At 32.4% G+C, this 27180-nt stretch overlaps 2 pseudogenes; one reads left to right on the top strand and one right to left on the bottom strand.

Moving 5' to 3' along the window:
* The first annotated feature begins 5410 nt into the window (after positions 1-5410).
* Positions 5411-9292, top strand: LOC120192096 (annotated as a pseudogene).
* Positions 9293-10221: 929 nt separating this feature from the next.
* On the bottom strand, positions 10222-25973 carry LOC120192095 (annotated as a pseudogene).
* Positions 25974-27180: the final 1207 nt, after the last annotated feature.

Here is a 27180-nt window from a genome sequence, read left to right as displayed (position 1 = left end):
GAATGAATCTCGAATCGATAACTTAAGTTAACATGTAAAATAATTCGTGAAACATTTGTGAGTAACTGAAATGCGTGAGTCAGTATAAATCAAGTTATCTCAGTGATTATGAAATTATTGTTATTTGTTGAGATTTTAGGGTCGAGCACGATATCTATAGAGATTTATGAACGTTTATTGTCAAATGATTAAAATCTTTCGAATAAATATTATTTTGTATCACTTAATACTAAAAAAAATATATGAGCAAATGATAATGTAACAGCTCACGTCGAAGTAGTTTTCTACACGAGTATTTCCATCACCATCTCTTAAATTTCTGGTTAATAGGAAACACCTAAGTACTTTACAGGTATTTAAAAAATAACAATACTTGATAGTTATGTAAGTAAAAAGCTCACGTTTTAATAGACTTGAATTTAATAAACAATTTATTGAGAGGACTAAATTTTAAAAAGAATATATAAAATTAAAGCATGTTTAAGACAAGGTAAATTATAAATTTCATCAGCCAAATTTGGTTATGTTCGTATTTTAGCTATTAAGCTTTAATTTTTTTTCACTTTGATATGTATATGACAAATGGGAAGTTTATATTTTAATTTTAATTATATTATTTGTTAATTTAATTAGTGATAAATTTAGAAGGTTATAACTTTTGGTACTTAATTTTAATATTTATCTGCAATATGCTTTTTCTCTCTCTATCTTTTAGGGTGCAATTAGATGTTTTTCATATTTTTGATGTAATTAGGTATTTAATTTTTTAAATACATGAGCTTATATTAAATTTTGTTTCACTTTTAAATATAACATAATTTTTATTTTAATTAAATGTTAAAATTATAAGTAGAACGAATCATAATTAAACATGTGAGAAAATATAGATGTTTAAAAAAGTTAGATACTTAATTTACTAAAATTTATATATATATTTTTCAAATTAATACCTAAACTCAAAAATATTTCAAAATAATACAAGATCTTTTTGAATAATATGGGGTGATTACAATTGAATCTATTTATAATTTTTTAACGATTGACAATGCACACCTTGTAATGTAACTGTTTGAAACCTAGGACTTCAAGGAAAATATATACACCCCAACCCTACCCGACCCGGATACGAGTTCGAGATGTCACGTTGACTTTTTAAAATAATATTCTTACAAATAACAAATCGTTTGAACTTATATTAAGAAAATACGATAATACCATTGAATTATGTTCGTTATAACAATTTAAGGAAAAATGTTTTTATGAACATATACAGTATATAGTGTGAACAGTGTGAACAGTACGTGAACAGTACCGAATGCTAAAATTTTCCAATGCTACAGGGGTATAGTACCCTGATACAGTGTACCGATACCCTTGCTATAGTAATTCGGTCAACATGTATAAAAATTTAAACTTTCATTACTAAACTGTTACCATTACTTAAATACGTTTAAAACATTACCAAACTCAATCATATGATTTTACAAACCAATTAGAACATATAGGATTCAAACCTTTATTTATATACCAACCACAATTAGTATTACAAAATACAGACTATTCATTTTTTTCTGATCTGATCTTTGGAAAGGAGAACTGACATGTCTTGCTTAACTTTATTATTCTTCCTCTTCTCGGACCTACGCGTGAAACAATCACACGCTAAGTTGTTGACTTAGTGAGGCATATAAAACATATATAAATCATATACATTTCACATAACAAATACATGCATACATATATATATATATATATATATATATATATATATATATATATATATATATATATATACCATCATTATCAACATCAACCTCATTATCATGATCTCTACCATTATCATTAACTCATTTATCATATGATCTTGTACTATCACTTCGGTATATAATGTAACTCATATATCATTTCACAAAGAAAACACATAACATCATATAATAATACAACCACTTTTGATATCTTTTATAGGCCCGTGTACATTACTAAGAACTTAAGGTATTCGAGTACAGGTTGTGCACTTATGTTGTCACCACAGCTCATACAAGTCCCACTGAGCGACATATGAAATTTGTCCCGAATGACCTATGTATTTGTCCCGAAGGACCTTTGTATATTGTATATGTCCCGAAGAACCGCGTAGACCCTCGACTCTTGGCATGCCAACTATACCTATAACTCTCGTACCATATAACATTGGCATTTTTCTTATGCTTCATATATTCATGTACTCATATAATTTCTTTTATCACATAACACATGTGTATATGATCATCCATTTCATATCATATAACATATGTCATTTGAATACGTTCACATATTATCTATCATATAACTTATATCATTTCTCTTGTGTTCATATGACATGTAAATCATTGTCATCTTTTGTTTTCATATGTTTCCCATACATCACATATATCACATATACTATATTTACATACTTCAATATCATGGGACTTATTTCACTTTATTACATAATCACTTATGTCAATACCACATACTTATATTATAATTTACTATATTCCTATAGTTCAGTATCACCTATCGCATATACATGTAAGCATATAGATTATGTCACATATAATAACATATACCCATTTCTATATATTCATGCACACATAAGAATCACATAACATTTTAGAAGTTTCTTCTTACCATAGTAACTCCGTCACTGGCTCATCGCAAGCCAATTTGATCAATAACATAAGTACAAATTAAATTGCACTCACCTTAGCCTCACTTAATTACCAACTCCACCTCTATGATTTCTCTCTTTGAATCGATCTTATCTTTGCGGTTGTTCATGAACTTGCTTTGCTTGATATCTATACAATCATACATATAATCCATATCAGTATTTCAATTATTATGATTCAATCCTTCATTTCTTATACTAAAAGAAAGCTTAATTTCACTTTATCTTAGGGTAGTATCGGTACCTCCCCATAAGGTATCGGTACCTCCATAGCTAGGGTATCGATACACAGCTTAGGTATTGATACCCATATTGCATTCAAAATTTCAGGGTATCGATGCATAATCTGTCAACTTAATCTCAACCCAGAATTTACTATTTAAACCCGAAAATTCACTCTTCTTAGCTGAAATTCTTCATGTTTCATCCCCTTTCATGTTCTTTACTCACATACATATGTTTAAACCCATTTATACTCATTTATCACATCTCAAACCTCAAAAACCTATTATCCATATAAAAATCAATAATCATACCCAATTTTCCATATACTCTAAATTCAATTCTATCACTTCATATCTCTTAATTAAGTTGATGACAAGTCAAATTTAGTTTCAAATTGAACTTGTCAACTCTTTTCCAGAGATTCACTTAAAAACCTATTCTCTTTAATCTTTCATAACTTCTTCATCTTTTGATTTTAAGAACTTAAGCTTTCCTTAAGCTTAATATCACCTAAGGATCAAAACTCATACTTAAAATCAACAACAATCAAGTAATCAGAAAACTCACCTTTGCTCCTGGTTCACGGTGGAGAAGAAGAAAGCAAGAAGAAGAAGATAACTCTCTTCCCCCTACGTGATTCATTCATATAAAGGGGAAAATATCTTTCTTGAAAATGATCATTTTGCCCTTTAATTCCTTTCATAATCACTAACAACTTTAAGGAAATATTTCCAAATAAATCATTGAACTATTAACTATTCTACTTTAATCACCAATTCTGAAATTTTACAATTTAATCACTAACCTGTTATTGAGGATGTTACAATAATGCACCTTTTAACCACTAGGCATTCAATAAATTCAAATAGAGGAATTGAATTGATATTTCAATAACAAATCATATTATTAATGTGATATTAACCAACTTTGAGATTCTCTTGGTTTTTAATAGTTTAATCTCTTTTGTGGTTCGTTTGTTGATGGAATCAATTTGTTTATATATTTTCCTTCGAATCTTTTAGTTGGATTTTTAATATTTTCATTTATGGTTCTTATATGATCCAAAGTGATTAATTTCTTATGTCAATGTTATAGGAAAATCCAAATCACATATTTAATTTACTATGATAATTTTAAACCCTTATTATAATTTTGAATATTTATCTTTTTAATAAAACTATCGGCTTTTATAATAATAATAATAACATGGGCCATAATATGTTTAATGGTTGAAGTACCACCCATTCAACAAAAATTTGAAATTTCTCTTCTAAATTTAAATACAAAATCAATATTTTATTAATTAAATTAAATATTTTTATTAGTATAAATAGTTACAATATTATATTTGTTTTAAAAAATTCAATCATTTAATATTAAACGCTTAAATACCGACATGTTCAAATTTAAAACTATAAAAAAACATCATCTCTTAACTAATGAAGTTGTTTGATTAATATATAATTAAATATTTTAAATATAATTAAAACATAACAAATGAATTATCGGATCATAAAATATATATTAATTTCTACGTGAACGTGGACCCTGAATTTTCTGACAATGTTTCTTTACCGTTAAACCACCATTTCAAATTTCTTTAACAGACCCTTCACTTTTTGCTTCTTCCACTCTTACCTTTTTGAAGAAATTAAAATGTTGAGTGCCGATAGCCTTTTCATTTCTCATCTGATCTAAGGGATCCACTACCAACCGTTAATATTCATCACCTACAAAACCAACGGTTTAGATTAACCCGATCTTTGATATTTCCCCTCTCGTTCGTTTTTAGCTGGTTTTAGCTCTCGCGTACGTTCCCAAGTTTTGATTTTCTCAGGAAAACAGTTCCTTCCTCTTTTTCTATTGCTTCTTCAGCTGCTTTTTTTTATCAATTGGGGTGTTAAAAAATTGCATCTTGGGGTGTGTTTGGATAGTGAGAAAACTTGTATCAGATGGATACTTTCCCCAATCATGATTTTCTCAGGAAGATAGTTCCTTTCATATTTTCTCTTGCTTCTTCAGCTGTTTTTTTTAAATCAATCGGGGTGTTAAAAAATATATATTGGGAGTGTTTGGATAATGAGAAAAATTGTATCAACTGAGTTTTCACAACCATTGAATTTTCCAGGAAAATAGTCTCTTTCACTTTTTATCTTGCATTTTCAGCTGTTTTTATCTAATGGATGTTTTAAAAAAACTTGCATCTCGGGCCATGTTTGGATAGTTAGGAAATTCGTATCAACTACACTTTTTTATATCAATTGGGTGTTTTCCCAAGCTTTGAATTTTCTAGGAAAATAGTTTCCTTCAATTTTTCTTGCACTTTCAGCTCTTTTCTCAATTGGGTGTTCAACATAATTATACCTCGAGACGTGTTTGGATAGCGAGAAAATCATAAATGACAGTTTCTACAAGATCTCACTCTCAGATCAGCAAAAGAGTAAATCAAACGAACAACAACAACAACGAGAAGGAGAAGAAATCCACAATGTTCCAATGAGAAATCTTCACCGTGGATTGAAGGAAAAACTCAGAGAATTAACTCTTTTATATGAACAACAAAAGAAAGCTTCTGCAGTTCTTAGAAACAGCAGCAACAACAATGTTATGAAAGAAAACACAATTCCGACAACAACAACATCGGCTCCGATAGCGAATTCGAAAGCTTTTGATGATTCAAAGGAGAATCTTTTCATTGGTACTGATCATAAGATTCTTGGGGTTTCATCTTTTGCAACAAAGGGTACAGACACTGCAGTTGCAAGGAAGCTATCAATGGAGATGAATGAGAAAAACGAGAGTCGAATTCGTGTGTTCGTAAGGCTTAGGCTGATGTCGAAGAAGGAGAAAGAAGTAGGATCAAGGTGTTGTGTGAAGATTGTGAACAAAAAAGATGTTTACTTGACTGAGTGTGGTGATGAGAGTGATTATCTTAGATTGAAGAGGCTTAAAGGCAAGCATTTCACCTTTGATGCTTCATTCCCTGATTCCAGTACCCAATATGATGTTTATACCACCACGTAAGTTTTGGTTTCATGTATGATTCCATTTTGATTCGAACAGCAGATACTCTTATCCGACATTCATGTTCGAGGAGTTGAAGTAGCATAGGTAGTTTTAGCCCTTAACTCTGTGCTTGGAAGCAAGGAAATTTTCACTTTTGATGCTTCATTTCCAATTGTCAATATGAAGTTTATACCACGATGCTAGTTCTGTTGCTAAGATTTTATGCATTGGTCCATTTTGATATGAAGTGCAGACTACATGAATATACAAGTTACGACACATATTTGAATATGGATATGGAGTATGTTACTTGCACCTGAGATATGGAAGTAGGCATGTAGTTTTGTTTTCATGTATGATTCTATTTTGATTTGAAATGCAGACTCTAGCACTTCGGGTTTTTCAAAATTTTCGTGTTTGATACTTATGTAGTAGTATGAACTCTAATAACTGCGAAAAACTTGGAAAAAAACCAAGAGATACTCATATCCGACATTCATGTTCGAGGAGTTGAAGTACCATAGGTAGTTTTAGCTCTTAACTGTGTGCTTGGAAGCTAGGAAAATTTTCACTTTTGAAGCTTCATTTCCAGATCCCAATTGTCAATATGAAGTTTATGCCACAATGTTAGCTTTGTTGCAAAATATTTTATGCATTGTTCCATTTTGATATGAACTGCAGACTACATGAATATATACAATTTAAGACACATATTCGAATATGGATATGGAGTATGTTACTCGAAAAACCTTTAAAAAGTTGAACATTCCGTATCTGAGACATTCGTTAACTTGACCCAGTTTTTAGTGATCAGTTCAGTTGATAATTCACACTTCTTGTTGAGGTTCAAGTTGGATTTTAGTTTTTGTTATCACTTGTTATAGCTTATGTTATTCGGTTTTACGTAAGAGTTCTAAATACGAATACGTATTTGGTATTTGGTATTTAATGTTTTTCGAAGTCGGGCATGAATGCTAGATACAAGTATGTAACCGAGATGGATATTTTCATTTTTTCAAGTTTTCTATTGCATTTGAAAAGATCCTTGGAGGATTTTATCCCTTTACCCATGTCGGATGTCGTCTGAAGCAAGTTGGACTTGCAGGACTGCAGAGCTTGTGGAAGCCGTGTTGCGGGGAAGAAATGGGTCAGTGTTCTGCTATGGTGCCACAGGCCGGCAAAACTTATACGATGTTAGGCACCGTCAATAACCCAGGCGTCGTGGTTTTGGCAATAAAGGATCTTTTTACAAAGATTAGACAAAGAAGCTTTGATGGAAACCATGTGTTCATCTTTCTTATCTCGAAGTCTACAATGAAACCGTCAGAGATTTATTCTCTCCTGGAAGACCCTTGTTGAGAAGATAAACAGGTTATTCCGACTCTTTGTTTTTCTTTTAAATATCCGAGTTTGATACGTATCCGTATCCAGCACGTCCACTCGAGTTCGAGTAATATAGGCCTTCATATTGTGTTTGATATATATTCATGAGTGTGAGATGTCTGATATGATCAAACAGAGACCTGTAATCGATATTCTATGTTGTTTCGACTCTTTCTTTTGACATAACCCTTCAAATGTCATCCGAATACATGCAGATTTCCGACATTTACGCCCAAATTTTAGTAAAATACCCTATGATTACATATTATTTAAGTTCTAAACATGTATGCCTTTGATTTTATGTAATGCAGGGAATTGCAGCAGCAGGTTTCACACAATACAGGGCTTACTCAACAGATGAAGTAAATTTCATATTGAACCCTAATTTTATTAGTATAACCTGGAACATTTGATTGCTGAAAAGGGTTTAATAATCTTTTTGGTTGTGGCAGGTGATGGCATTGCTTCAAAGAGGAAACCAAAACCGAATCACCGAACCGACCATTGCTAACGAAACATCTTCTCGATCCCATGCAATTCTTCAGGTATAGGATTCTTTAAATACGGAAAAGCTTGAAAGAATCATATATGCCTATGTCCGAGTCAAATCCGAGTCCGAAAGACTTGGCTGTTACAGATCCATGACTGACTATCTTTGCTCTTCTAGGTTGTGGTTGAATATAGAGTGAAAGGCGCTTCAATGAATGTCATTAATAGAGTTGGAAAGCTCTCATTCATCGATCTTGCTGGTTCAGAACGAGCGCCCGCGACCGATCAAAGTACGCTTCGATCACTCGAAGGTGCAAACATTAATCGGTCGCTTCTCGCACTCAGCAGCTGCTTCAATGCTCTAGCCGAGCGTAAGACACACATACCATACCAGAACTCGAAACTCACTCAACTCTTGAAGGACTCGTTAGGTGGAGCTTGTAACACTGAGATGATCACTAATATCAGTCCCAGTAATGTTTCATTTGGTGAAACACAAAGCACCCTTCATTGGGCTGACCGGACTAAGGAAATCCAAACCAAGGTTCGTAACTTATATTCGAATCCAACTTTTTTTTTTTTTGAAGTATTCGTGTACGATATACATGTGTGTATATCTAGACATAAATATAGTGTAACGAACGCATCGTATCTTATATTCTCACCCGAATCAGAATAAAATATAACATTTTATTATACTTGCAGGCATAGGCCAATGAGTACTTGCATTACCTGAAACAAGAGCCGCCGATCAAACCAAGCTTGTACTTGAACTGCGAAAGGAGAATCGAGAACTGCAAATTCAACTGGTTCGCCAACGGCAAAAGTTGCTAAGTTTTCAGTCACAATCAATAGCGGCCATTGCCAACATTTCGCCACCAACGCCTACTTCACTCACATCTATAACGACACCTCCATCAACATCCCAACCAGCCAAGAAAATGAAGCTCAAACTCTCCATTTTAGCTCGGAATTTCGCCACACCAGAATCCAGAAAAAGGGCTGCAGAAGAAGCTGTCAATGAGCTTAAACTGAGAGTGAAAGCTTTGGAATCAGAAATGGCGAGAATGAAGAAGACCATGCTTTGGAATTAAAGAAAAAAAGATATAATCCGGGAGCTTTCGAGAAAGAATGAAAAACCATTAGGAGAATCGAAAAGCCCGAATCATCGGTTTCAAACGCCGATCACTTCGAAGACGAAGAAACGAAGTTTCTGGGAAATTACTACGGTCAACAATCCTTCAATTGCTACATCGAATGCAAGAAAAACGCGAAGTCATACAACTTCACAACCTTTTGGAGCTCCTTCCATGCTTCTTCAGGTATGGTGACCTTCTTCATCCTTCGTCCGTCCTTTTATTTCGGATTAAACTAATAGATGCTTAACCACATTTTGCAGCCAGGATTTGCACGTCAAAGACCAGATGTATGAAGAAATAATCAATTCAAAATACATTAGAAATTCTTTTAAATGTTTTAATTTCTCATTTCATTTCTTCTCATTAGTGTTTCTTATTGGGAAATACGCCACAATTATTGAGTTATTTTAAAAAAAATTACAATTTAATTCAAGTAAATATTATATAAATATTAGCAGTTAGATATTAGAAGAAATAATGATGTAAATATCATAACAGCTTTATTTCCCAAAATTTATACTTTCAAATTTACTTTAACCCTTCATATTTAAAAATTTCTATCAATTTAATTTTTTTGCTCTCTTACATTGTATGTTTCTAATGACATTATTACTTTCTAATTACTTATCTAATACTAACAGATTAAAATTGCCTAATTGCTAAGCTAAACTAGTTAAATTGATGAATTTTTAAATATAAAAGATTAATTTGTTAAATAATTTTAAAATTAAAACAATTTAATAAAATTTATAATTCGACAACAAATTATAATATAAGACCACAGTATTTTACTCTAATTTTAATTATTTCAATGTGTAATTTATGTTAATTAAGTTCAAAATTTAATACAATTATTCCTTATTTTCTCTGTATTGGTAAAGTTGAAAGAACCACCACCATTATGTATATACAATCATCAAAATCCGATGGACCGATACCGAAATTGATAATACTTTATAGGTTGAAATGAATGGTAATCAACATATCAACGACAGAAATAAACAATATCTTCATGTCGATATGACGGTCACTCAATGGAATGAACTGATGACACCTTATCGATTCAGATGATCTGTGATAATATGGCTAAAACAATTCATCATACCAACATACCGGTCAAGTCGGATTATCCATGTCACTACTTGTCAATGTCACTGAATCAGATAATTCACATATTTATATATCAAATTTGTATCATATATTGTTAGCTAATAGATAAATGTATGACAGAAAGAAATGAACAAACTCTTGCTAATTGCATTATGTTGTAGATATAGATAGAATTCACAGATACCACATGGACCAATGCACTAACCATGGCATTCAGATTATAACTTTAGAGCATTAATGGAAGAATCAAGGATGCTTACCTATAGTGAAAGAAAATAAGTCTAAACAGTTAGCTCTCTAATGTTGGGTCAGATTCAGGTTGATTCGGAACAACAGCCCACCATTCACTCTTGCTCGTGCTTCAGCAAACATCCTCTCTGCTCAGCTGCCGCTTCTCTTCAGTCATCTCTGCTTGCTCCATTTGCCTCCCCTTTAAGGAGTCATGCTGCATTTCAAGAATACTTCATGTCAATAACAAATGATAAAACAATAGGCCCAGAGAAAAAGAGAGGGAGTCGGAGATAAAACAAAGCGGGTAATCTCGGTTATACAAACTAAAATCAGTTTCCAAAGATTGAGATTGCAGAATGCCAAATGCAAAGAAGGAACAAGAAGACAATCAATTACCATGGTCTCGATCTGTGTTGCTCATATGCAGATATACTCCTCAATGTACTCTCCAAACCCAAGAACCTGAATATACATAAGTTTCAGTAATAATTACCTTTTTCAGATCACTGTAACAGAAATCACCAGTACGAGCCAATTCAATGGACGTTGCAGAACTTCTGCTTAAAGCTACCTGACTTCACACAGTTATGAGAAAAAAACTATTTAAGAGTTATGCCTCTATCGTTCAGATGGAGCATGTACTAGTTAAAGCTTGATTAATATAAACACAAAAATTATCCTTCTTAGACCCTTGATTGATGGAATCTTTTTGGTATAACTAATTAAAATCCCATATGTATTTACTTAAGGTCGAGAGCAGGCTAAAGTGCCTATAACATAAAGATACTGCTCAACCATACAGTAAAGGTCCTATTCAATACATTACTTTCTCCAATCCTAATAAGGCAACAAGAAAAAACAAAACCACAAACAAAAAGAACCAAATTAAAAAGTGAAAGTAGGTTAGTGACATAGATACCTCTAAAGCTTTCAGTACATGCTCAGGTGCTATGGTTCGTTTCTCCTCTGTTACAAACTTCATTCGACTCTGAAAAAATGAGATTAATAACTCTGCAAGGATTAAAGTTTTAATTAGTTCCAACAAATAAGAACTAATACTACCAATTACATTATGGTTTGGGACAGTAAAACTGAAGGATAGCGACAGTAAGGTTAGCTCAAGTACTTGTGCTTACAAGAGAAGGATACTCGATCGTTCAACTTATCAATTACTAATGTACAGCTGTAAGGTGCTAGCTACTGAAAAGGTCTCTAACCTGGCTTGACTAGCCACTAGGACTTGTAGTGAAAAATAAATATTACACAGGAGAAGATTATTCCCTTATTCACCACATGCATAGATCTACCATTACTAAATAAATTGACACTAACATGCAAAAGCATAGCTTGAAAAGGAAGAAAGATGTCAGGCTGTAGAAACCAAGTAGAAAGTGTTACTTTAAATAGACTAAAAAGAAAGATCAAACTTATTATCTAACCTACACAGCACTCAATCAAAAGATCTTGAGTATCTCTCGCAACACGTACATCTGGCGGTAACATCTCCTTATAATTTTTGTCATAGTTGCTGAAAAATATATATATATATACATCGGCATCGCAATTCACAAAGCATAAAACAAATCCAAACTAAACCACAGAGGTACAAAGCCCTGAGCACACACTACAAGATAATTGCATGTGCAAAAAGAAGGAATTCAGCTATTTTAGACAAAAATTTGACATCCTTGTACTCTTTTGATAACATTAAAAAGTAAAATCGAATCAAAATCATAAATTACTACAAAAGTGAATCATGTAGATGTTTAGAAATATTAACCCTGTATTAGCTAATAAGCTCCATTTCACCAAGTAAAAAAGCTTAACATGGAAAGCAATACATCACCCATACAAGGCATAATTATCCAAACACTTGCAAACCTTCCCAATTCTTAATTCCATGCAGCATAGAAAATTTTCTTATACAATATTTATCATCCATTCTCAAAGACATCACAGTCCTCAACCATGTAATGGAATCCCTCCCATAGAATAAGCTCTAGACAAGAACCTCTCTCTTGGAGTTTGAAAACAAAAAAAATGTGTACTATAAATAATTTATAATATATAATATATGGATACACGCATATATAACCAACAACATTTTTAAACATCTTTGAGAGACAAAGCAACATATAGCCTCGGGAAAAGCTTGAAACTCTCACGATAGAAAACGAATCAACAACAAGATAACGTTGAACACAAATTTATGCTTTACATCATAAAGATAAATGTTTTCTTAAATCGTCTCATCGTGCTCACCTTAACACCATCAAATTCAATTTATGCAAACTTTCACCCTTTGGTAGCTTACTTATAACCCTAATAACTTTAAATGGAACTGATTCACTTATTTACTAATATTCGAAGCATACGTTGACATAGATAATCCAGAACCCTAAATTAAGGGACAAAACGGTTGAGCTCAATCAATCTCACTAACTCTGATGCTGGAGAAAGCACCACTAGCAAATTCGAGTCTTGAGATTGAGAAGTTTTAAACCAAAGAATCAAAATAACGAAAAAATGAGAGAAATTAAAAAAAATCATCAAATGCCAAATAATTTCAAATAGATAAGATAAACAATACGATGAGAAAGTATGAACGTGAAAATTTTACCTTTGGGAAGCGAAGCGTCCTCCTTCGACTTCCCTACGATATCCATCGGATCCATCTTTTAATTCTTCAAAACTAAATTAACAAAAAAATTCAAAACAAACGAAAATAAACAGATCTAAAACGTTAGTGCGAGGAGACCGAGGAGAGAATCGACTCACCGAGTTACCGAGTAAGACGTCGGGGCGTGATGTTCCTACGTAAAGTACGGTGAACAAGTCAAGCGAGTCGCGATCCGAGTCCAGGGGATTCAAGGGGAAGGACATGATTGATTTATGGAGTTCTTCAGATAAAGGCAAAGGAGGGGGCTTCACGATAAAGAGAGGAACCTCAGAAGCGCAGTCGATTAGGTAAAACAAAGAATTAACAAAAAAAAAGGAAAATAAGCGAACATTCAGTTGTTAGCTCGTGAATTAACGCGCTAGCTTTAGGGACTAAGGGCTTTTGTTTATTTAAGATAATTAATCGTTGAATGATTTAAATATTGATATTTAGAGTTCTGTATGAATTAGCTCTGAATGTGACTGTATTGATAATACTTGAATCATTCAGAATGTACTTCTGTGATGAATCATTCATTGTTTGTTGAATCAGTCAGCACTGAATCATTCAGAAATAAAAACAAATGTTGAATATTGAACGGTTCAATTCAGAGCAAACAACAGCCCCTAGAAAGATTCACAAAAGTTGATGTTGTGCGTAGGGCGTGTTTGAAAAAATTTATAGCGCGTAGAGAAGTTGTTTTTAGCTTTCTCTTTATTTATTTTTGGGTAAATTATAAATTTAATAACTTAACTTTACTCCCTTCTTTCACTAATTATCTTTAGATCATTTTCAATTTTCTCAATGAACTTAATACGACATTAAAAATGGACTGATATATAGATACAAAACTTCATTTTGATAAAAAAAATATTTTTTCAAACACTCATTTTAACGCTATTAATTATTTAACGGCAGAGTGAACAAAAAAATTAAATATATTAGGTTTGTGAGAAATTATAAACTTTTAAAGTTCATAAGCATAATAAGAGAGAGTAAATTTAGTGAAGAAATTTATAATTTACCCTTACATTTTTCCTTCTATATGTTTGCTTATTTGTATCTGAGTAAAATAAACTTTTTTAACAGTAGAGTTTGACGAAATCCTAGTATGTGTTTGAGAGTTATTTTTTATAATATGGTAAATTATATGAATTCACTAGTGTTTGAGTATATTTTCATTCTCTATTGAAGTTTCAAACTATGAATTGACATTAACGTCATCGATTTATAACAAATCATCATATTAACTCAAACTATACATTAAGTTAACTTTAGGTGTTCAAAGAATTTTTTTGTTGAAAATAGGTGTTTAATGTTTCTAACTTTACATTTTTAGGTGCCTAAGTTGTAACGGTCGTTAAAAAAACGTTAATGGCACGTGTCACATTTATTTTTTTAAAAATTTAATTTTTTAAAAACTATGAATATTATTATTTAAAAAAACCTTATTTTTCAAAAATTACAAAAGAATCACTAAAACCATAAAAACCCTAAAATCTTTCCTTCCAACCCATTTCAATTGTGTCGGTCACCAGCGACGTCTTCGCTATCATCGAACGACCACCCACCCGTCATCGAACATCCACTGCTAACTATTCTTCTTGTTATCATCTCAATCTCTCTAAATTTTGAACTTAAATTCTTAAACTTAATATCCAAATCCCTAACTCTAACCCTAAATTTATCATTGAATACAATTGATTGAAGCGGGGACAATTTGCCCAGGCGGGTGGGAACGAACAGGCGTGGGGGAGGGAAGGGATTGTACGGGAAGGGGTAGGGGACAGATTGCGAGGGAATTTTTTAATAAAATATTTTTAATGTAATAGTGCCGTGTTAATAACAATTTCGTTTGAATTGATACAATTATTGTAATAAATATTATTCCAAGATTAGTACAGTCTTCAAACCTCACACACTTGAAGGGAAGAAGTAAAGTCCACTTGTGTTGCTACTTCCATAAGATTTCAAAAAAATAATATAATATAATCATTAATTATAGAGAAAATAACCTCAGTGATCAAAAATCTCATATAATATACGATTTTTACCAACTTTTTTTGGATTTGTGAAAATGACCAACAAAATCGCAATGCGATCTCTAATTCGCATTGCGATCTCCACTATCGCAAATTCGCGTTGCATTTCGTGTTGCGATAGTTGAAAATCGCATTGCGATTTTTCATTTCGCGTTACGATAGTCCAAGTTGTCGTTGCGATAGTTTCCAAATTCGTTGCGATAGTCTATAGTTGTCGTTGCGATTTTCCAAATTCGTTGCGATAGTAAAAAAAAGATTTTGTTTCTTAAGAATTTTCTCTAAAAATATAATATCCGCGCGTACGTGTCGAAGACACATATTACCACGACCACGACCCGAGACGAGACGGCGGCGGCAGCGGCGCGCGAGAGTCCTCATGTTCTCTTCACTCAACAAGGAAGTGGGAAATTCAAGCCTTAAATACCATTCCCAATAGTGTTTCCAATACTATATGGGATTGAGCATTACCAACACCATAAAATCTTAGTTCCCGACCACATATCAAAACCGTTTGATTATTTAAGATTCATTCAATTAAAGAACAAGAAAGATATATACCATACCACAGATTTGAGATCTCTTTCCATTATCACTTGAAAGGCATGAGTCATATCTAGTTCACTGCTACTTCCCTAACTTGACTTTCAAAAACAGTGGAGAATGAACATAGACAACTATTGTTAACTCAATCAATAACAGACGACACCGCAAATCAAGCCCTTGAACCAATCATTTTAGCGATTAATTTCCAATAAGTTACTCTTGATACTCATGGATAACCATCATAAGACGCATTAAAACCACCGATCAAGTAAGATTATCTAATACTTTCACATGTTCTGCTACCATAATATTAACTGAATAGAAATGTTTCGAGGAGAAAACAACTGCATGTACTTATTTACTATATTCTATTAGCATTTTCCTATGCAGAGATTTAGAAAAATACACATATATCAAAGAAATGCATGCTCATTACATAGTCAAGGAAGCACTAAAACAGATGCTTATGTATGCAGTTTAACAGTCCCTTCATATTTCGGTCTCTTTGATTAGTAAGTGGTGGTCGGGAACTAAGATTCTATGGTGTTGGTAATGCTCAATCCCACATAGTTTGGAAACTATGGGAATGGTATTTAAGGCTTGAATTTCCCACTTCCTTGTTGAGTGGAAGAGAACAAGGGGACTCTCGCGCGCCGCCGCCGTCTCGTCTCGGGTCGTGGTCTTGCTCGTGCTCGTGCTCGTGGTCGTGGTAATACGTGTCTTCGACACGTCCGCGCGGATACTATCTTTTTAGAGAAAATTCTTAAGAAACAAAATCTTTTTTTTAACTATCACAACGAATTTTCTCAACGAATTTGGAAAATCGCAACGACAACTGTAGACTATCGCAACGAATTTGTAAACTATCGCAACAACAACTATAGACTATCGCAACGAATTTGGAAAATCGCAACGAATTTGGAAAATCGCAACGACAACTGTAGACTATCGCAACGCGAAATGGAAAATCGCAATGCGATTTTCAACTATCGCAAATCGAAATGCAACGCGAATTTGCGATAGTGGAGATCGCAATGCGAATTAGAGATCGCATTGCGATTTTGTTGGCCATTTTCGCAAATCCAAAAAAAGTTGATCAAAATCGTATATTATCTGGGATTTTTTGTCACTGAGGTTATTTTCTCTTAATTATATGTTCCAATTAGAATGATTATCCCAAATAACAGAAAAGTAAAATTGTCAAATGACAACTAAACATTATAACTCTTCTCTAAACGTTAACTGACTCTCTAATTCACCCTACTATTTCCATTACTCACAATATGAGTTAATTATATTATATGCCCCCAAATAATAACTCATTTTAAATTAGTCTTTAAATTTTTGAATATTTTAATTTTATCCTCAAACTATGATTCTCATTTTAAATTAATCTTTAAACTTTTGAAATTCTAGTTTCATCCCTAAAATATGACCCTCTTTCTAAATTGGTCCCTAAACTCTTGAGTATTCCGATTTCATTCCCAAATCCATCCAAATATGTGATTAGTTTCAACCCTAGTTTAACCTAATTTTGTTTTTTTTGAAACATATAATAATATAACTTGGGTGAAATTGGAATGTTCAAAAAGTTTGGAGACCAATTTAGAATGCAACATAACTTGGGGATGAAATTGAAATATTCAAAAGTTTGAGGACTAATTTAGAATGATAACCATAGATTAGAGATGAAATTGAAATTTAATGTTTAAGGACCAATTTAAAACGAGTGTCATATTTTAAAGACATGTGATGCAATTATCTCCACAGTATTTCATGTGGATTTTATGGATAGTAAGTGAAATTATATTTGTTTGAAAATTCTTCTCAAAGTGAATTTGGAAAATAAATGGTGATATATATATATATATATTTGTTACCAACACTTGTACTGAGTCTGAGTAATGTGATATTAAGTTACTTAGCATATATATGAATGTGGAAGTGGAAATTAATTATGGTTGAATTCGACTTTGAATGGAGGAATATAATTCTCAAGTTAAATCAAATTAATTAAAATCTAATCAAATTTAACAATTATAATATAACATCAAATTAATAGTCGAAATATATTCAATATTTGTATTATAAAACTTAGATAAAAAAAACCTAAGATACACAAACAACATTTACAAATTGAAAAAAAATAAAGCTAAAACCTAAAATTTCAAATTTCTTAAAACTTCAACCTTATGAATTAAATAAAATCTCAATTAAATTTTGAGTCTATATTTTAAGTTATAATACAATTGGGGACGAATACAAGATTTTAATTTAGAATTCAATCTCTAAATTTTAAAAAGAAATAAGTTTATAAAATATTAAGAAGGATGAATACAATTTTACATAAAAAATTAAAATATGTGATAATTTTAATTTTACATAGAGCAACGACCCTCGCTCGCATTATTCGATCCTTCCCATTGTTTTGAAAACCGGACCGGACCGGTCGGTTCAACCGGGAACCGTTGCCTAGTCCGGTTCAAACTAAACCGGTTGAACCGCTATTAGTGAACCGGTCGGAACCGTTGAACCATTCGAACCGGACCGGTTGAAAACCGGGAAAAACCGTCAATTTTATTTTATTTTTAAAAAAAATTAAACCAAACGACGTCGTTTGTTAAACGAGCAAAGTCGAACTCGAGTATTGCTGAGCTCGACTCAAACTTTAAAAGTAAGCTCAACTCGACTCAAACTCACAAACTAAAAATTATCAAGTTCAACTCGAACTCGAAATATAATATTGAATCTTGAACTCGAAAAGGCTTGAACTCAAAAAAAAAAATTAGAAGCTCGATTGAAGCCTAAAATTCGAGCTTGATTGAAGTGAAAGAATAGTTCACTCTATGCTCACCAAAAGGCTCCATGATTTTGGATGTCAAATTACCTCTATTATTTATAGAAGTTAGTTGGGATGCTCTTCTATGTTTCCTAGCCATGTAGGATTGTTTTGTTCTCATATTTTTACTCTTTAGACTTTTGAGATGTTCTTCTATGTTTTTTAGCATGTGAGATTATTTTTTTAAATTAAACCAAACAATATCATTTTGTTATGATTTTTTAGTCCCAAATTTATTTTTTAATTATAGTTATATAATTATATTTAATATTTAATATGTTTAACCTTAAATATTATATTGTAGTTTATTTGAATCGTTTTATTTCACTTGCTTTTATGGTTTTTAACTTATATATGTTATTACTTGCTTTGAATATGACTTGTGATATAAAAAATTATTTTTATTAACTATTTTTGGTATTTTTATTTAATTTTTTAAATAATTATGACGTCGTCCAGTTCTTTCGACCGGTCATACCGATTCAACGGGTTGAATCAATGAATCGATAGCATGACTGGTTCGCTAACCGGTCCGGTTCTAAAACCATGATCCTTCCTCAACACAATGCCACCTTACAAGGCAATGATTGCACCACGTCAAGCAATATACAATAACAAGAATGCCATTAAATGAGTAATAATGCCTCATGACCAAATCCACGTTGTCTTGTCATAGTGTTGTTAATAATAATTAATGCAATGCCAACTAATAAAATAATTTTTTTCTAAATCTATTTGAAATAGAGTGGAATAATTATGTTTTATACAATACGTGTTAGACGTAATTTAAAGATATAAGCAAAAATATCTTCGCTGATAGTTCTTTCTTTATTTTTCCCTCCATCATTAATTTTTGTTGGTCAGTTTAGTATGTTAAATTTCATTTGATCAAACGCGAGATAGATATTATGATAGAGTACATGACTAAACTGATTCCTTTGAGCATTTACCCACAGTTCTTTTCCTTTTATTTGTTATTCTAATGTTCTTCTTTATGTGCATTTATATTTAAATTGACTTCGACCTTATTATTATATTAATTTATTTTAAATATTTTTAAATGATCAACTAACAATTAAGTTTTCTATTTCCGTTTGTGTCCAACGTTATTTATAAATATTAAGATTTTCTTTTATTATTGTAGCCACCCATTTTCGTTCGACCTTATACGTATTTATATTTTCCATTATGGCATGCGTATATTATTATTTATTACATCAACCATACAATACATATTATAATATTATAGTCTATTAAACTATAATACACATATTATGTTACATGTTTAAAGGTTTTGGGTTTTGTTTTATATCAGGCCCAAAACCCAACCAACCATATCCCAGCAGTAGCAAACCCAGACTCAATTGGAGCAACCTGAGCCGGCCCAAGCTGCAACCCGAACATACCCGATTTGAAACCTTAAAGCATATTAGGGTTTTTAACATCTCAACAGCCAGTCGTCTCTCGGTCTCCACTATTGGATCTGGACCCATCCAACGTTCCAGATCGCACCTGAAGCATCTAGGGTTTTCAAACCCTAGCCCATCTCCTCAGCGTCGCGCAAGCAAGATCTTCACCTCCGATTTTCCCGACGATATGATGTTATAGGACTCCAAAGCCAAACAACAAACAACAAAAAAACAGGAATTTTAGTCCTATTAAGAGTCTAAAATCGAACCAAAAATAGGTTTTTTTTCCCTATAAATGCATGTAAAAACCACATCAGAAATATACAAGATATAGAAGAAAAAACGCGAAGCACTTGTAATTTTCAAAACGAAAATAAATAAAAGAGGTATTTTTTTACCTATTTCAATTCGGTTTTTGCTTGCATGTGATTTTTTCTTTGTTTTTTATTCGAAAAAACAAAAAAAGAGGGTTTGAGTCGATGAACAGAGAGGGTTTCGAGAACTTATTTCTCAGATCTAGCCCTCCCCGAGGCGATTTTCAAGAAACCATGTTGATTTTGATATGGGGAGAAGAGCTTTCGAAAAAAAACGCAAAAAATATTTTGGCCACCGTCGATGAACGGCGGTCGACGAGGCGGTGGCCGACCATTTTTGGGTTTCACGGCGGTGTTCTTCATCAAATGAGGAACACCCAAGAATATTTCAAAGAATTGGGGGTGTTTGATCTATTTTGGAGAATGAAAAAATGATTTGTGTTTTTGAACTTTGGACTTTATACTCAACCCGCCGACCCGTTGGGCGACCCGCGTGTTGACTTGATCCAACCCCAGGATCCGCGTGTTTTCAATTAAAAATGGGGAATTACAGTTTTGATCCCCCTTTGTTTTTTAAAATTCATTTTGACCCTTAAATTCAAATTTTACAGTTGATTTCCTTTTAATTTTGCCATATTTTTTTATTTAGTCCTTTTTATAGTTTTTTTGTTTTAATCCTTTTTTATTTTTATTTTTATATTTATTTAATTAATACTATATTTAATATATATATATATATATTTCTTTTTTCTATTCTTTCTATTCTTTTTCTTTTCTTTTTCTTTTCTTTTGTTTCTGTTTTTTAATCTTATTTAATTCCATTTTTCCTTATTTTTATTTTTATCTTATTCTATTTTATTTTATTTTTTTATTTTTTTTCATTTTTTCTTTATTGTATTTTTTTTGAGATTAGTCTTTTATTATTATTTTTTATTTTATTTATTATTTTAGCTATTATTTAGGGTTTTTATGTTTTTTATTTTATTTCCTTTCTTTATTGTAGTAATTGTTTATATTTAATTTGCAATTAGTATTTTTTTATTTATACATTTTTTCTTTCTCGTTACTTTAATTCAATTAACCCGTTATTTGCTTTGTTTTTATTTTATTTCTTTTAATTCATCAACATGCATATTTTTACTTAATTCGATTCTGCATTCTTCTCTATCTTGCACTTTTCTTGACTTCTTAAGGGTACGCTTTTAAATCCATTAGAGGTAAGTAATTTGGATCAAACGTTACTGTTTAATTTAAATTACAATTTTCTCAATTAAGACAACTGGAAATTAATTAGTACCGAAAGAGCAGTTCAAGGGTGCTAATCCTTCATTGACTGTAACCGACTCCCGAATCCAACATATTTTTGGTAAGATGCAGATCAGGTAAGAAATCAAGGTATCTGATCAACCCATTTGTTTAAAATAAATTATCGGTGGCGACTCTAACCCATTTTTTCAAATCGAAGCCCAATTATGGGCTCAACGACAACTTGGCGACTCTGTTGGGGATAGGTAAGTGAGTAAGGCTAAGGTTAATTTCCAGTTGTCTTTTTTAAGTGAAAATGGTAAGTTTAAATTGTAAGGTAATTTTTTCGATCCTTATTAATTACTTTGATTATCTTTTCAAATAAATAGTTGTACTGACGATTTCTTTCAATGGTTTCAGCCTACTAAGCTTTTTCATATAAGGCTCTATACCTGAGCTTTAAACCCTGTTTAAGTGGTGAAAAAGCAACGCCTTCGTGAGAAATTATTCTCCGTGTGGGCCTAGCAAGTAGCCTTTGGGATTCATATACCTTATGTCTTCGTGTGAATTTATTCACCGCATAGACATAAGAGAATGTATCCTCTTGAGTTTAACTTGGTTCACATAAGCTTGTAATGGGTTTAGGACTAAGGGTTTGGTAAGCCCAAGGGGGCACAAGCAAGGATAACTCGGGTACCTTTCTTTAGAACCTAAATCGGGAGAATACAAGGACTTAGAGCCCACCCCAAAACCTCATTTCAAACCATAGGCTATTTTGATATCATTTCCTGCTTTAATTTCTGTTCAGAGCATGTGAACTAGAAATTTATGTGGTTAGGACTTGTCCAAAACCAACTTGCGGGATAGAGATCATATATGGGTAAGAATTAAAGCATGTTGGGTTGATATCATGTGGGGTATGACTTTTATTATCATTTGATTATTATCTTTATCTCACTAACTTTTTTTCCTTTCATTTTTGTTTTCTTCTATTTTTATTTTTATCATTTACATCATCTAAAAGGGGTGTTGATCCACCAAAAATGTGTTCATTAAATATAAATAATTTGCATTAATGGACAAAGGGGTTATAATACAAGAGATGAAAAGCTCAGAAGTCTGTCTATGGTCAGAAAAGACTCAAAATTGATCGGGTTTACACCAAGCACAATAAAAGTAAGCTTTACAAAAATGGGTTAGCAAAGGTTGCAGGGGTAAGACGAGAAAAATGTTACTAACCTGGAGAGTCTGTTAGGATTTGCGGAAGCTCAAATTGACAACCGAAAATGTTCTCCAATAGGGGCCGGGACGGTTTTTGTGTTTAGGGAGTAAGGAGATTAAAAGATAGAAAATTTACACAGCGATTTATAGTGGTTCGACTTCTCAACCAAGACTACATCCACTACCTTAGCTCCTCACCAAGGATTTTTCAACAAATTCACTAATTTGTTCTTTCTTTTTCAAGGACAAAGAGATAACCTTTACAACTCCCTAGTTTTTCAAGGGCTAAACTAGAATTTTATTCATAGCTTTTTACGGGCTCAGCTAGAACCAAAACCTATTTACAATGAAAGGAAATGTAAACAAGAAAACCTATCTAAGGTAGGTGTTTACAAACAAGAACATAAATATTTACAAGAGAAAGATGAAATAAGAATGAAAAACTCTTCTCTTGTGTTTGATTGTTTGGATAGTTGTTCTCTTAGTTCTTTAAGTGTCTTGAACATGTATTTATAAGTTGCAATGAGTTTGAAGTCGTAAATAGCCGTTGGGGATGTTTTGGAACCGTTTGAGGATTATTTTTTTGCAAAACAAAGCTGCCCATAACATGGAGTATCGGTACCCCTTAATAGGGTATCGATACATCTTCATTAAATTCAAATTAAACTAGTCGTTACTAGCCGTTGCAGCCAAAGTGTATGGATACACTGCAGGGTGTATCGGTACACTAATTACATTCGGTGTTTGAGCAGTCATAGGTGTATGGATACACTGCAGGGTGTATCGGTACACCAGTGTATATATACACTGCAGGGTGTATCGGTACACTTTAGCATTTTTGCTCAAATCCGAATTTTAATAGACTTTGAATTATATTTGAAACCTTTTTAAAACTTTGAATAAATTCAATTCAAGTCCAAAAACATTTTGCCTTAAATTTGTTATATCAAAATATAATTCAACAATCTCCCCCTTTTTGATATAACAAAACATTTGAAAATTTGTTTTTGGAAAAACTCCCCCTTAATAAAATGTTTAATAAAAAAGATGTCAATTGTTAACAAAAGGTTACCAATTGTTAAAAAGATATCAATTGTTACCAACTGTTGGAAAATATATGAAAATGTTAAGCTACCATTTTTTCATTAAGAATTTGATTTTTTTCAATCCAAACTTCTCCCCATTTTTGTTATATAAAAAATAATTCAATCTTTGAAGTTAAAAATAACTTTGGAGAGTAAGTAGTAAATTTGACATTTAAAATCATTTGAAAAATGAAAGCTCCCCCTCAATAAATGCATTCCAAACAAAATTTAGCATAAAAAACTTGACACTTAAACAAAATTGAATTTCAACAAAGAATAACAAACATGTTAGTAACACATGAAATTTAATATATTCAAGTCTAAAATATTTTATGCAACACCAATTATTGAAATTATATGCATAAAGTTTTCCAAAAATGTTATGCATTTGAAAATTTTGATATCAATTGTTAGAGAGATATCATCTACATTTTAGATCATATGCATAAACATTTAAATTTAGGTCAAAAACTTTAAATTTTTTAAAATCAAAGCATTTGAAAATTTGATATCAATTGTTAGAGAGATATCAATTGCATTGAAAATCAATTTTGACCAAAATTCATTATGATGAACTAAAAATTATGAAAAATCATTAAAAATTTTAAAATGTTCATCATAACTTCCTTTTAACATACATGAGCTAGAAATTTAACACAAAATCATTTAAGTTCAAAACTCATGCATGTATAAATCTAAATGAGCAACCAATTAATCAAAAACAAAAGCATTAAGCTTAGAGGTTACCCATTCATTTTTCATGTGCGGCTAGAGCATTTGAATATCTTCACTTTCATCATCATGCTCCCACACCTACAAGAGACATTTATTTCGATTGTGGTATCCAAATTGCTTTGGATCCTTGGACGTTAGTTTCAATGCCCCTTGTTCCCTTAGGAGCCCATACTTATCTAATTTTAAAACGTTTTCCTTTCTTCAAAGAACAAGTATGTTCCTTATGACCATGATAATGACAATGTGAGCATTTTTCCATTATGAACTAGATGAATTATTTAAAATGATTTCTTTTTCTTTTGTTAAGCCTTCAAGCTTAACTTTTAAATCAAAACATTCTTTTTCAAAATTTTCAATTTCATTTTTGAAAGCTCTAAATCATTTTCAACATTTTATTTTGATTTTTAAAATCAATTTTAGCTTTCAAAAGAAAATCGTTTTCAATTTTTAATTTTGAAATCATTTTCTTATATTTAGAGTTCATGGTCTCAAACTCCGAAAATAATTTCTCGAATGCATCTTGTAACTCATTAAAAGAATAATAATTTAATTCATTTGAGTTAGAAGATACCTCGGGCTCTTCACGAGCCATTTGAGACACCACCTTTGTTGGTTCTTCTTTCTTGTTTCCATGAAGCTTTTCGAGCTTATTCCAAATCTCCTTGGCATTCGAACATGAAGAAACTCATTCATAGATATCAAGACCAAATGCACAAAACAACATGTGTATGGCCTTGGCATTAAGTTGAGCTTTCTTCCGTTCTTGGTCACTCCACTTCTTCTCCTTCTTCTTTGAAGAAGAGTAGTCATTCTCGATCTTCTTCCATGCATCAAGATCATTGGATTGGGTGAATACCTTTATTAATTTCTTCCAATGACGGTACTTGGCTCCGTTTAAGTATGGAGGTCTAGAAGAATTAGTGGTTTTTTGTCTCTTAAGAAATAACACTTTTGTCCCAATAAAGGTTATTTATAATAACAAAAGTATTTTTAGATCAATGCCTCGAACATTTCATGCATCATGCATTCAAACATATTTTTCATTTTATTATTTTCATTTCATTACATTCATGTTAACTAACAAGGGATGTCTCATAAAAAATGAGCAAAAACTGGACACACTGAGCTCGTTCAAAGAAACGTCAATTAAAAAAGAAGCTTTAAAAGAAAATTGAAGTTACCTGAAGCGTGTCTGTAAGAAGATCCAAAGCAATGAATGAGATACTAGCGTGTATTGGTAAGCTAGTATAGGTAAGATTAAGAAAATACAAGAGCAACTCGTAAAAACCCAACAGGAGATGGTAGATCAAGCAAGAAGATTTCAGGATGAATCAAGAGAACAAATAACCAAGTTGAGCGTTCAAAAACTCAATTAAAAAGAAGCTTTAAAAGAAAATTGAAGTTACCTGAAGCGGTGTAAGAAGATCCAAGCAATGAATGAGATACTAGCGTGTATTGTAAGCTAGTATAGGTAAGATTAAGAAAATACAAGAGCAACTCGTAAAAACCCAACAGGAGATGGTATCAAGCAAGAAGATTCAGGATGAATCAAGAGAACAATAACCAAGTTAATAGACATGGTAAATGTTTGATCCATGAGAGAAGCCATTAGTGGATCCTATTTTGGGGGACTATGATGGTGGTGCTGGAACTAAAATGATAGTGGCAAGAGAACCTGTTAGAGTGGATATTTCAGGTCAGCTCTAAAAAATCAAATGTGGTGTAGAAGGTTCCACTGGGCCAACAATGAAGGAAAGCTAACGAGGGATAAATTCCCTTGTAAGAGATAAGTTTCACTCAAAGAAGAGGGTCATAGAAGACCAAATATTGACTAAAAAGTTAAGAAGGATCAACCTCTCATGATTCGAGGTTCAACCCTTTACAATCATCTAGTCAGGACACTCAAGCTCTATCTATAAATTCATTGTCAGTAGTCTCTCGTCATGGGATTAGACGAAGAAAAAGAGAGTGCAAGGTTTTTAGTTCCCTTCCATTTTCACTTGAAAAATTACATTAAAATACTCACAGCCAGATTGTTGCACTGTGATATGTCCTAGCCACAGTGGCCCCCGAATGATAAATAGACCTATAAGGATTCCTTGGATAAACCAGGATGAAACCCCAGTTTATTCAGTAAGATTTCTAGTAACCTTGAGGATCCTTTAAAATAAGCAATTCAGGGGTGTAAGATAGAAGAGAAAGGGATCAAGGTCCAAAAATCAGAAGTCGTCGCTTCAATAGAGAATTCCTATGAAGAACGTAAGGAGCAAAAGGGTGAAAAAGGAAATCCAAACAGAAGGGCTTCCATGAATGTAATTAGAGATTGGCCTGTGTTTTGAGAATGGATGAGGCAGATGCAACCAGGAACACCTCAAACTACTTCAACAGAGGATTATTGTGAAAAACATAAGGTGCAAGAGGATATGAAAGGAAATTCAAACAAAAGGGCTTCCATGAATATAGTCTGAGATTGGCCCGTGGGTTTAAGAATCAGTGGGATAAATGCAGCTTTGAAGACGCCTTAAACACCTATATCAGATTTCCTGAAGGCAAGTGGGGTTTTAGGCAGCTTAGAAGACCTTACGAATATTACGCCAATCACAGCTGCAATAAACGTTCGGGATCCAACCAAAATTATCATCACCAAGGAAAATCGTTTTGGATCCAAATTTGGGCCCAATATCCAACCAGGAAAGGAAAAGCTGATAAATCACAAGGAAATGATATTTTCACAAGAAGCTTCTCAGGAGGAAGCAGAAATTTGTGCGTCTGAGGGTACATCAAAAGGATCCCCCGACAAGTGAAACGATTGAGAA

The sequence above is a fragment of the Hibiscus syriacus genome, unplaced genomic scaffold (genome assembly GCF_006381635.1).
Source record: "Hibiscus syriacus cultivar Baekdansim isolate YM2019G1 unplaced genomic scaffold, ASM638163v2 tig00116971_pilon, whole genome shotgun sequence".
In the NCBI taxonomy this organism is placed as follows: Eukaryota; Viridiplantae; Streptophyta; class Magnoliopsida; order Malvales; family Malvaceae; genus Hibiscus; species Hibiscus syriacus.
The sequence above is the reverse complement of the archived record's forward strand: the minus strand, read 5'-3'. Positions and strand labels throughout refer to the sequence as shown.